Source organism: Pseudophryne corroboree, chromosome 4, assembly GCF_028390025.1.
Source record: "Pseudophryne corroboree isolate aPseCor3 chromosome 4, aPseCor3.hap2, whole genome shotgun sequence".
Lineage (NCBI taxonomy): Eukaryota > Metazoa > Chordata > Amphibia > Anura > Myobatrachidae > Pseudophryne > Pseudophryne corroboree.
The window spans coordinates 550,847,264-550,859,426 of NC_086447.1; the positions used below are offsets into that span (position 1 = coordinate 550,847,264).

Below are 12,163 nucleotides of genomic sequence, written 5' to 3' on the forward strand. Positions count from 1 at the left end.
AAGGCCGCTACGTTGTGTTCCATTCACATGTTTCTAAAATTCTACTCCTTTGATACCTTGGCATCCCAGGATGTTTCCTTTGGACACAGGATTTGTTATCATCCCTTAAAAATACTGCTTAAGGACATTCCCGATGTTCTCCCTGTGGAGCCCTATGAAACCCGAAGAAGAAAATGAGAGTTATGGTAGACTCACCTTTGTTAAATCTCTTTCTTCACAGTTCATAGGGTCCACAGGCCACCCACCCTGACGCACCTGGCCTCACTGGTTCCTTTCTCCTGTCTGCGAGAATATGTTCTTATGTGTACAATATCTTTCTTCTCTCCTATCTGTTTCCTGCTTTGGGCTTGTTAACAAAATTGACATTACTGAGCATGGAGGTATGGTTATAGGGGAAAGGAGCAAAGCATTCTGTTTGGTGCCCGATGCCGGAATCCGAATGCTGGACAGCCCGACCGGCATTCTGTAGACCAGGATCCCGGGGTCGGTATGATGACTTCTGGGATCCCAGACGCCGGTCTCCCAATACCAACCCATTATATCAGTATGTCTGTGATAATTATTGTGTAGCTAGACTGTAACTACAGGTAAAAGTTCTCAGTGACCAGAAATGCTGAGTTGTAGTATGACTACTGGATGATTGGTATTCTAGGAAATTGATAGAGCAATTATAAAGTGACTAATTTAATATCTCTGTAATCAGAAGATCGGAATAGTCTATGGCTTGTTGTCTGCCTGAGATAGTGCTGAGCGCACAAGGGGCATATATATTTATATATTTATTAATTACCAGTTATTTATATAGCGCACACATATTCCGCAGCGCTTTACAGAGAATATTTGACCATTCACATCAGTCCCTGCCCCCAGTGGCGCTTACACTCTATATTCCCAACCACACATACACACTAGGGTTCATTTTGTTGGGAGCCAATTAACCTATCAGTATATTTTTGGAATGTGGGAGTAAACCGGAGTACCCGGAGGAAACCCACGCAAGCACGGGGAGAATATACAAACTCCACACAGTTAGGGCCATGGTGGGAATCGAACCCATGACCTCAATGCTATGAGGCAGTAATGCTGACCATTACACCATCCGTACTGCCCTATATTCTCCCATGACATTTGGTGGCAACAATAGGGATAGTTGTATTCATCTGTGACACTGCTCCCTTTTTATGGAACTCCCTATTCTGTAAACCTCCAAATTCACTATAGCATATCCGATCCCTACACAATGCAAAATTCTCTATGCACTACCAGCTAACATGCGTCCAGCAAGGTATCATTGTCTCAGTATTAATCTCTTTCTACAGAATGTAAGGGTGGATACACACTTGGACGACTGGCAATTGGGCCAGTGGTCGGGGTGATTTTCCTTTGCCCCGTACCATGCCAGATTACCAGTATACACTAAGCAATGTAATGAACGACAAACAACATCTTGTTACATTCTTTATTATACTGCACCGTGTCGCACACGATATCTTCCAGTTGGCCGCGCAGCAACCAAAAGATGTCGCATGTGGCCCACGGGAGCTGGCTGGGCAAACATTGGCTGGATACAGAGTTGGCACATATCAGCACGATCTGCCGTATCAGAATGACAAATCGTGCATATCGACTAATGCGTATCCATGATTGCGCACTCCCACGTGTCACATGCAACATCTTCTGGTCAGACGTCCTGAATGGCCAACCGAAAAATATCGTATGTGACCCAGTGCAGTGTAATGACAGACGGAACGAGATGTCGTACCATCGTTCATTACATCGCTTAGTATATGCCAGCAATCTGGCGGGTGTGGTATGGAAGGTAGATAGTAACTAGGTCGACCACTATTGGTCAACAGTAACTAGGTCGATAGGGTCTCTAGGTCGATAGGGTCTTTAGGTTAACATGGTCTAGGTCGACAGGTCAAAAGGTTGACATGATTTTTTAATGTTTTTTTGGTGTTGTTATCTTCATAGAGTGACCGGGAACCCCAATTAGTGCACCATGTCCCTCACATGGCTCACTTCACTCGCCATGCTTCAGGCAAGGTGCCTCGATTACCATTCCAATCATAGTCCACGTGGATCGTTAAGTATGAAAAGGTTCAAAAAAAGAAAAAAATTGTGAAAAACTCATGTCGACCTTTTGACCTGTCGACCTAGAACATGTCAACCTAGAGACCCTGTCGACCTAAAAACCCTATCGACCTAGTTACTGTCGACCAATAGTGGTTGACCTAGATAGTGTTGACCTAGTTACTGTCGACCTAGAGACCGGATCCCAATCTGGCATGCTGCTGGTGCAGTGACATCGCCCCGATTGCTAGTCGGCCTAGTGTGTATCCAGCCTTAGGGGGTAATTCCAAGTTGATCGCAGCAGGATTTTTGATAGCAATTGGGCAAAACCATGTGCACTGCAGGGGAGGCAGATATAACATGTGCAGAGAGAGTTAGATTTGGGTGGGTTATTTTATTTCTGTGCAGGGTAAATACTGGCTGCTTTATTTTTACACTGCAAATTAGATTGCAGATTGAACACACCCCACCCAAATCTAACTCTCTCTGCACATGTTATATCTGCCTCCCCTGCAGTGCACATGGTTTTGCCCAATTGCTAACAAAAATCCTGCTGCGATCAACTTGGAATTACCCCCTTAGTTTCCACAAGCTGGGCCTATCTACCCACTGTCTCATGTCTGCATCTTCTCTGTAAATCTTGTATGGCTCTGTTTTTCACTATATATGAGATCAGTATGAAATGCCGGTGGACGGGATCCTGGCTGTCATGATCCCGACAGCGGTATCTCATCCGCCGTAGTGCTGGCAGCAGGGTGAGCGCTAGAAAGCCCCTTGCGGGATCACTGCGCTCACCATGCTGCGGACACGGTAAGCTCGCTGCATTCGCCACAGGTTCTATTCTCCCTCTATAGGTGTCAAGAACACCCACAGAGGGAGAATAGACTAAGGCGCCTGCAGCGACGTTGTGACTGCCGGGATCCCAACTAGCGATATTTTAACCGCTTCCCATTTATATGTATAGTATGTCTTGGTATGCCTATTATAAATCCATTATAACAATAGATTGCTGTGCACTAGTAATTTTAAGAACATTATTATCTATGTTCTCAGTTGTTTAAATAAAACAAATCTTTTATGTAAAAAGAGAAAATAAAATTCTATAATGGCTTTTATTAAAAATGAACTGGCGAAGCTACCAATACCGTCATGGTGGTTAAAATATGTGTGCAATATTAGTTTCTGTCTATAGAGGGCAGTGGGGTGCTTTCTTAATACAATTTCTGCTTAGCTCTGGCTAGATAATAGATCAGTACTGCATTAAAGCTGGGTAAACAATGAACAATATGTTGTCTGATCCAGCGGCTCAGACCAATATATTGCTTAATTCGGTGCATATTGGGCACTGTATATGCCCGATATGCACATGCCCGTGGTCGCTAGCGACCTGGTCAGGTTTGATGTACTGCATATCAAACCTGATGATATCGCGACGCTAGCGACACTATGTATGCTGATGAAGGACGGAACATCGATCGTTCTGTCCTTCATTTACATTGCTCAATGTGCACTCAACTTCCAGTATGTCAGTTTTAAGGTGGGTACACACTAGACGATAAATACCTCCTGTCAGAGATGTCATCACATCTGAGGTTCTGTGCATTAGATGTGACAACCTGGCGGATAACTGCATGCTCCTGGATGCAGTCACTGAACAATATATTGCACAGTTGCGCACTATATTGTTCCGTGTGTACAGGTGATTGATGTATCTTTACATGGGTCATCCTGTCGGCCGCAATCACCATTGTTGTAGTGTGTTCCTAACCTTAGTTATGTGTCCTTTAAATTACTACAACTAGTTCTCCAAATATTACAATGCAAACACTTTTGTAAATTTTGAAGATTGTTCCTAAACTTATTTGTAGGGGTATATTTACTAAAGGTCGATTTTGATTGATTTTAATCAGTTTCAGATCAATTCAAAACGATAATAATCAATGTTGGGCTTGCAGGGCTAAAACACACATTTAAACATTTAAAAATTAATATTAAAAAAATGATGTTAGTAAATGTGTATCTTAGCCCTGCAATCCCAACATCGATTAAGATCGATTTTAGTCAGACTCAAATCCATTAAGATCGATCAAAATCGCCCTTTAGTAAATATACCCATTAGTGTTAGTTAGAAGATAGTAATTGTGGTGAAGGCTAAAATGACAAAACATTCTACTTTTACACCTCATCTATAAATATAAGATGGAGATGTTTGGCTATAAACAAGATTATTTATGGCCGAATGCTTCTATTCTTCTAGAAGAGAAACAGAGACACAACTCATTTCATTAACAGCTGTTCATATGTCTCTGAATGTACATGGCAAATAATTACTTTTCTTTTTACTCAAACATAATGGCTAAAATAAAAAAATATAAAGCTTTTATATGTATTATAAGTTATAACTAATGTTTTAGTGATTTATTCTTGAAGTGTACATTTGCAAACATTTACGTGATCTATTACTGACATGAAAGTCAGCTTTTAATGCTTCATATGGCCGCAATAACAGTGTATTTTATATTTACTTTATAAAGATTAGTACATTGTTTCAGCAAAATATGTGCCGGTTATTTGAAATGGGATCCCAGCAGTCAAAATACCGACACAGGAATCCCAACACTACTTGGAATGCCGACACCAGCATCCTGATTAGGGTCACAAGCCTGGCGCTGGGGTCCCAACCGCCGAAATCTCAAAAAAGCGTGTGCTGGCTCGTCTGACAGGTAAGCCATGGGGGGGGAGGTTAGGTTAGGCTATGGGGGGGGGGGGGATAGGCTGCAGGGCGGAGAGGTTGGGTTTAGGCTACGGGCAGGGCCAGATTAACAATGGGGCGGATGGAGCTACAGCTCCAGGCCTCCACATAAAAATAGGCTTGTCATCATGGCAGCATGATGATCATTAGCCAACAGCTGGCCACATGGTCTGCCATGAAGCATAACTATTAAGACTGTATTTCTATTTTTCTCACATATTTATGCATTTTTTTTATATTTTTACATATTTAGGGAGACATTGGAGCTGATAGTGTAGGGGTGTGCACACCCATATGGCTCTGGCCACACCCACACGGCACTGATCACACCTAACCCATTTCTCACAATAGGCCCTTGAATATTTTCAGCTCCAGGCCAATGTGGCCCTTAATCCGGCCCTGGCTACGGGGAAAGGGGAGACCAATAGGATCGGTAAGTATACGTCTCTCTGTTGGGATTCTTAACATCGGGAAGCCGCGGTCGGTTTTCTGACCGCCATAATTTTAATCCCAACTCTTTGAAAGTAAAACAAGCCTTTAAAATAACAAGTTCTACATTCTACCTAAACAAACCAAAACAGTGGGGGATATTGAACTAAGGGGGACATTTACTAAGCAGTGATAAGAGCGGAGAAGTGAGCAGGTGGAGAAGTTGCCCCAACAACCAATCAGCAGCTCTGTATAATATTATAGTATGCAAATTATAGATGTTACTTCAGTGCTGATTAGTAAATGCCCCCCTCAGTGTCAGTTCTGAGTTATTCAATTAAGTTTCACTATGTGGTACATTGAGCCCTAGAGGGTGCACTTAATGTGAATACTTCCTTTCAGCCTCAGGAGCATTAAATGCACTCTCTGGGACTGAAAGCACTGGGTAACCCAAGATTCTAGTACTTAATGTGGAATCCATGGGTTAACGCGTGTTACCTGCTGGTTTGCCGCAGGGGGGGAATTGACTAATTTTTTAATAGCTCTGGGCGTTAAACCCGGTACTTATGGGCATGTTATGGGTGTGTCACTGACATGTCAGTGAAAAGCTGCATACACAAATGCTCAACTTTCCTCATAGGAGGCCAAACACGGACAGAGAAACTGCACTTGCCATGGTGGTGCCTCTAATGTTGCATCAATCGGTATTACGGCATGTACAGATTTTGAAAGCGCTCCCAGTTCTTGCACATTCAGATGCATGAATGTACACAATAGAAAGACATAGAAGCTGCATTTTGGGTACGGCTGCAGGCTCTTGTGCGTCCAATTTTGAATCAGGCCTAACGTGCCAATCTCACCTGCAAATTGAGCTACACAGCAAAATGTGAAGTTTTGGCAACACAAACCTTGAGTTCTATTCTTGCTTCTTGGTAATTCAAAAAAACAAACAAAAAAAAAACAAAAACCTTTATTAATCTTTGTATAAAAAAATGGAAATCCTCCTACCTGCTCTTATGGGAAGTGGGAATAAAAAGTGGGAGCCTGATGTTTTTCAATCCCATATTAAAAAAAAACAACAATAGAACAAATAAATGTTTTACTTTTATAAAAGTTTTTAGAGTATAAAACAGCCCAAATGCAATAGAAAGTTTCATCCTTGATAAAGAACCATGTTTGAAACACGTATGAGATACTGTTAGCTGCTTAGAGAACTGGAGACACATCTGCAGCACTTACACTGAGAGGGAGCCACATCGACTACAGCTGCCAGTGGCCAGAAGGAACAGAATCTTTCACAGAAAAGACAGAGCGCCTGTATCAAACTGCATGGCAATATACAACACTCAGACCCTGCCACATGAAACAGTAAGGTAGGGACAGAACAGGGCAATTTCATTACGGACTGATTTATCCCACAGAGCCCCGGTTCTCCACCTGCTCCAAAAAGAGCTTTTAAACATTGTCTTCTGATTGTTTGATTTTAGTATTAACACAATGATAGTTTGTGCAGACCAAAGTATTTCCTAACTATGGTCCTGATTCACATATGTTAGCAAAGCAAAAAAAAAGCACCCAACTGAGCAAAACCATGTTGCACTGCAGGTGGGGCAGATGTAACATGTGCAGAGGGAGTTAGATTTGGGTGGGTTATATTGTTTCTGTGCATGGTAAATACTGGTTGCTTTATTTTCACACTTCAGTTTAGTGAACACACCCCACCCACATCTAACTCTCTCTGCACATGTTACATCTGCCCCACCTACAGTGCAACATGGTTTTTCTCAGTTGTGGGCTTTTTTGAGAGATGTTTGAGATGAGAATTTCTTAGGGGTTTGAGATCCTATTACAAGGTTATACCACCATGTTATATACCCCCTACTATCCTTTTTAGTAATTAAGTCAAGAACATATTTAGGTATGATGGATACTTTACAGGGAGACCGTGCGGCTCCCGTCAACCAGTGTCTTAATTGGAGGAATTTGTAAAAGTCCCTATGAGCTAAGGAGAATTGTGATTGTCTTTGATTAAAAGGCAGTAGAGAGCCCGCCACGGTCACCTCACAGAGAGACACCACCCCTCTAGATAGCCATGAGTCAAATTGCAGATCCGGTATAAGGCAGGCCAGACCCCTTAGTGAAAGGTCAGTAGAAGGAAGGGAGACATCATTAATTTTGGACACTAGATCAAGCCATTCTTTAAGCGTAGATTGTACTATATATGACCTAGCAGTCACATGTCTCCCCTCTTTTGCTGGAACCCACAGCACATCCTCCAAAGGGAACGAGGATATCAAGCCTTGCTCCAGTTGAGCCCAAGACTTGGGATCAATATGACTGGTTCACGCTCCTACCTGGGCAAAGATACATGCTAGTTGATAGGAACAGAAATCAGGGAAGGCCAAGCCTCCCTCCGACTTGGGAATGGACATCGTTTTACACGCTAGCTCGGTTTCTTACCTCGCCATACATATTTAATAAAGAGAGAAATGAAGTTTGCTAATAAGTGGCTAGGTAGTAAGATAGGGATAGTTCTTAATAAATAAAGTAACTTGGGAAGAATCATTATTTCTCTTACATCCTAGAGGATGCTGGGGTCCACATTAGTACCATGGGGTATAGATGGGTCCACTAGGAGCCACTGGCACTTTAAGAGTTTGAGAATGTGGGCTGGCTCCACCCTCTATGCCACTCCTACCAGACTCAGTTTAGAAAATGTGCCCGGATGAGCCGGTCACAGCTAGGGGAGCTCCTAGAGCTTCTTTAGTTTTATTTTTTCTAAGAGTTAGTTTAGGCACAGGGAGGCTGCTGGCAACAGACTTCCTGCTTCGTGGGACTAAGGGGGGGAGTAGTGTCCGCCCTGCGGGGTCTGAGCCACTATCTCCGCTGACAGGACACTGAGCTCCTGAGGGTGCTGATCGTTAGCCGCTCCAGGCGACCGCTCACTCCCGCAGCATGCCGCCACCCCCTTACAGAGCCAGAAGACTTCAGTGGCGAGTGAGTCACCGGCCCCCTGGCAAGCGGGGAGCTGGTGTGAAGATGGCGGCAACAGGTACTAACTGCGCTCCGGGACTCAGCGGTACATAGTGTGGTGCTGTGAGGGGCGCCCTGAGCCAGCGCCTATACCCTACACTGGTCAGCAAGCCTGTCAGGGTCCACAGATCACTGCCAGCAGAAATCCTCAGGCCAGTATAATATAACAAACGCTTCAAACTTTATTAATATGTGTGTGGGATAGAACACACCGTAATACTTCTGTCTAGTGGGGGAATTATATATAATTTTCCCAAGGTGTAAGAAAATATATTACTCAGGGGGAGACACAGATACTGTACTACAGTTGATTGGATTTAAGATATCACTGTAAAACTATTATTGCAGGGAATATAGTGTATAGGCTGAATGCTTGACTTATTTGTCCATATAGAAGCATTATTAAAGTAAACTTTACCACATAAATAAATGATTAGTAGCCAAATGTGTATATACTTATTTTGGGGCTATTGATGAACCATAAACAAAGATCTACACACTATATTGATATCTATTTCTGAACATCTGCTGCTCAGTTTTACCCCTCACCCTAGCAATCTAGGATTGGTAAAAATTATATAGAAATATCCATACATGCCTATTGCTGAATATCAACCGCAAATATAAATTTATCTCTGTATATCCCTCTGATTATTAGTTTTGGATATTTATATTCTGACTCGAGTCCTAGTTTTAAGAGATACCGTATATACTCGAGTATAAGCCGACTTTTTCAGCACTTTTTTTTGTGCTGAAAAAGCCACCTCGGCTTATACTCGAGTCAGTGGCAGTGCAGTGTGAAGGAGGGACACGGAGCGCACAGCGCGCGCCTCTCCTGTGTCCCTCCTGCATCTCCGGCGGCAGCGGCGGGTCTATAAAAGGAAGTACCCGTTCGTGACCTCTGATCACGAACCAGCACTTCCTTTAATAGACCCGCCACGGCCGCCGGAGATGCAGGAGGGACACAGGAGAGGCGCGCGCTGTGCGCTCCGTGTCCCTCCTTCAGAAGACAGCGCGGGATCGACGGAGGGGTAAGTAACAGGCACTGGGGGAGGGGGCATATGTGGCAGCATGAGGGGCATATGTGGCAGCATGAGGGGCATATGTGGCAGCATGAGGGGCATATCTGGCAGCATGAGGGCATATCTGGCACTGTGGGGCATATCTGGCAGCATGAGGGGCATATCTGGCAGCATGAGGGCACATCTGGCACTGTGGGGCATATGTGGCAGCATGAGGGGCATATCTGGCAGCATGAGGGCATATCTGGCAGCATGAGGGCATATCTGGCACTGTGGGGTATATGTGGCAGCATGAGGGGCATATCTGGCAGCATGAGGGCATATCTGGCACATCTGGCACTGTGGGGCATATTTGGCAGCATGAGGGCATATCTGGCACATCTGGCACTGTGGGGCATATTTGGCAGCATGAGGGCATATCTGGCACATCAGGCACTGTGGGGCATATCTGGCAGTATGAGGGCATATCTGGCACTGTGGGGGCATATCTGGCCGTATGAGTGCATATCTGGCACTGAGGGCTGTGTACGGCTAGAGCTGCATTTCCCACCCTAGGCTTATACTCGAGTCAATAAGTTTTCCCAGGTTTTTGTGGTAGAATTAGGTGCCTCGGCTTATATTCGGGTCGACTTATACTCGAGTATATACGGTAAGTAGCTTGTAATAATATTAAAGTCCCCTTATATGTCGCTTGTTCTGTTCTAAAATGGGATTGGTATACTCCTATACTATTAGTCAGTAGAACTGAGATTATTGAGGACCGTGGTGTATACGGGAGGCTACATCAATAATTGGGATTGCTATATCCCTAGGCCTTCATTCTATCCATGCTCTCTAGCCTAACTACTAAGGATTAGTCCTTTAATGGCTTAGACAGTGAATTTAATTTGGTCTGATATACTGAGGAGCATATCTCAGTTGAACCTGATTTGGGATAATACAGACATGGAATACACAGTAACAATCACAATGGGCATTCCTAAACATATGTAATGTGGGTTGCCATTCAGTGAAATTGGGGTTATCACACCCCCTTTAGAAGTAACCTATTCCCTACCAGAACTTTAGGACCACTAAAGGTTTAAGACATAGGTGGGTTGCCTTATATTAATAAGTGGGATTGCTATATCCCTCATAAGCAACCTTATCCGAATATCCGTATGCACGGTCAAATTATCTACAACCATCCCAATAACAAAACAAACAGCTAATGTGGGACATTTGAGACATTTGGAGATCTACTCCCTAATTAAAGCCAACTTGGGATCATACATACAGAGGATATACAGTAATAATAATTAAAGACATATTTGACTTCCATAATTCTCACTGGGTGACTAATGCATTTGCATCTATCTACACTCATAGCCCCCATAGTAGGGAAGGTTCCCCTGTGGTAAAAAAAAAGTCTGTCAAGTAAACTGGTGAAGTAGCGATAGGCTCGACTTCTAAAGATTGATAATCAGGATAGAGGGACGATTTGAGTATAAACTAAGACAGCTTTCAGATATTAATATACGAGTGAATTAATATCAAAAACACTCGGATATTTATAGAAATTTTAAGAGTGCTATATATCAATAAACACACGTGGACACGTTTTCTATTCTTTATTCACATTTCTTTCCAATTCTTTGTATTCACATATTTGTTAGTCTTTGTGATTTTAACCTCTATGTTTCACTGTAGTCTGGGATATTAATTTAGTCATGTCCTATTTTAGCATATATCTAATAAAGGTTATATTTTATGTTAAACCAAATCTTCCTCCAGTGCGTCAACAATACAGACTCCCCCTCTTTTTTCTTCCCAATTTCAGTATAATATAATGAAGAGCGGGAAGCAACGCCATGTTCGGGGGGCGGAGCTTCTCCTCAGAGCGGACACAGGAGCATTCTGCGCCATTTTCCTGCCTGCAGTTCCTGTACACAGACACTCCAGCTATCCTGTGCGGTACCAGGGGGTTGTAGAAGGGGAGAGGAGGCTGTGTAAAGTCTGTGTAGTCTATTAAGGTAGAACAAAAAAGGAGCGACCCGGCACTGGTCATACAAAGATACACATTTAATATGAAAATACCAAAATTGGACGATTTTATATATAAATCCTCAAATCTGTGTCCAGTTTGGTGGTGCGCCCAGAGCCAGGAAAAGCATATGTCGAAGAGGGGAGAAGAAAGAAGGCTCTTGTGTGGGCGCACTCTTAATTAATTGAAATAACTTACAGTAATTATCAAGTTAGTCATAAGTAATGCTGATAAAACATAACTTTATTACGATATTCCTTAAAATCAGTGTAATTGCCCATTATAGAGAATATGATCCAAAGTAAGTTCCGTGCACATTGGATTGAATTGAGAGAAATATATATAAAATGTTCTGGTCCTGCCTCAGGGAATGAGATAAGAAAGGATGTAGACTAGACACTTCAAAGTCGTACTTCCATTTCAACCCGACCAGTACAGATAATCTGTATTAATGAAACCACTATATGGTCAATTGAGTAGTAAGTCTGTCAGGGTCAAACTTATTGACAAGACAGTACAGAGTTCATACTGTTTGTCAGGAGACTGCACAGATGTGTTTAAAGACCTATATCTATGTATATACTTGGAGGACTAATGTTGGTCCTTCAGATTAAACTATACACAATCTCAGGAGAAAGTTAATGAAAATTTAGAAACAAGTGGTGATGCTGCTGTTGATGTCACATACCGCACATCATATAAAATGATTGATACTCTACAACACTGGGTATTCCCTGTGAGTCTCCTCCTCAAGTACTAACCCAGCCCAACACTGTTTCGCTTCCAAGATCAGACGAGATCGGGCATTAGCAGTGTGGTTTGATAGTAGAG

General features: G+C 42.9%; 1 pseudogene; it reads right to left on the bottom strand.

Moving 5' to 3' along the window:
• Positions 1–12,044: 12,044 nt before the first annotated feature.
• On the bottom strand, positions 12,045–12,163 carry LOC134912022 (5S ribosomal RNA; annotated as a pseudogene).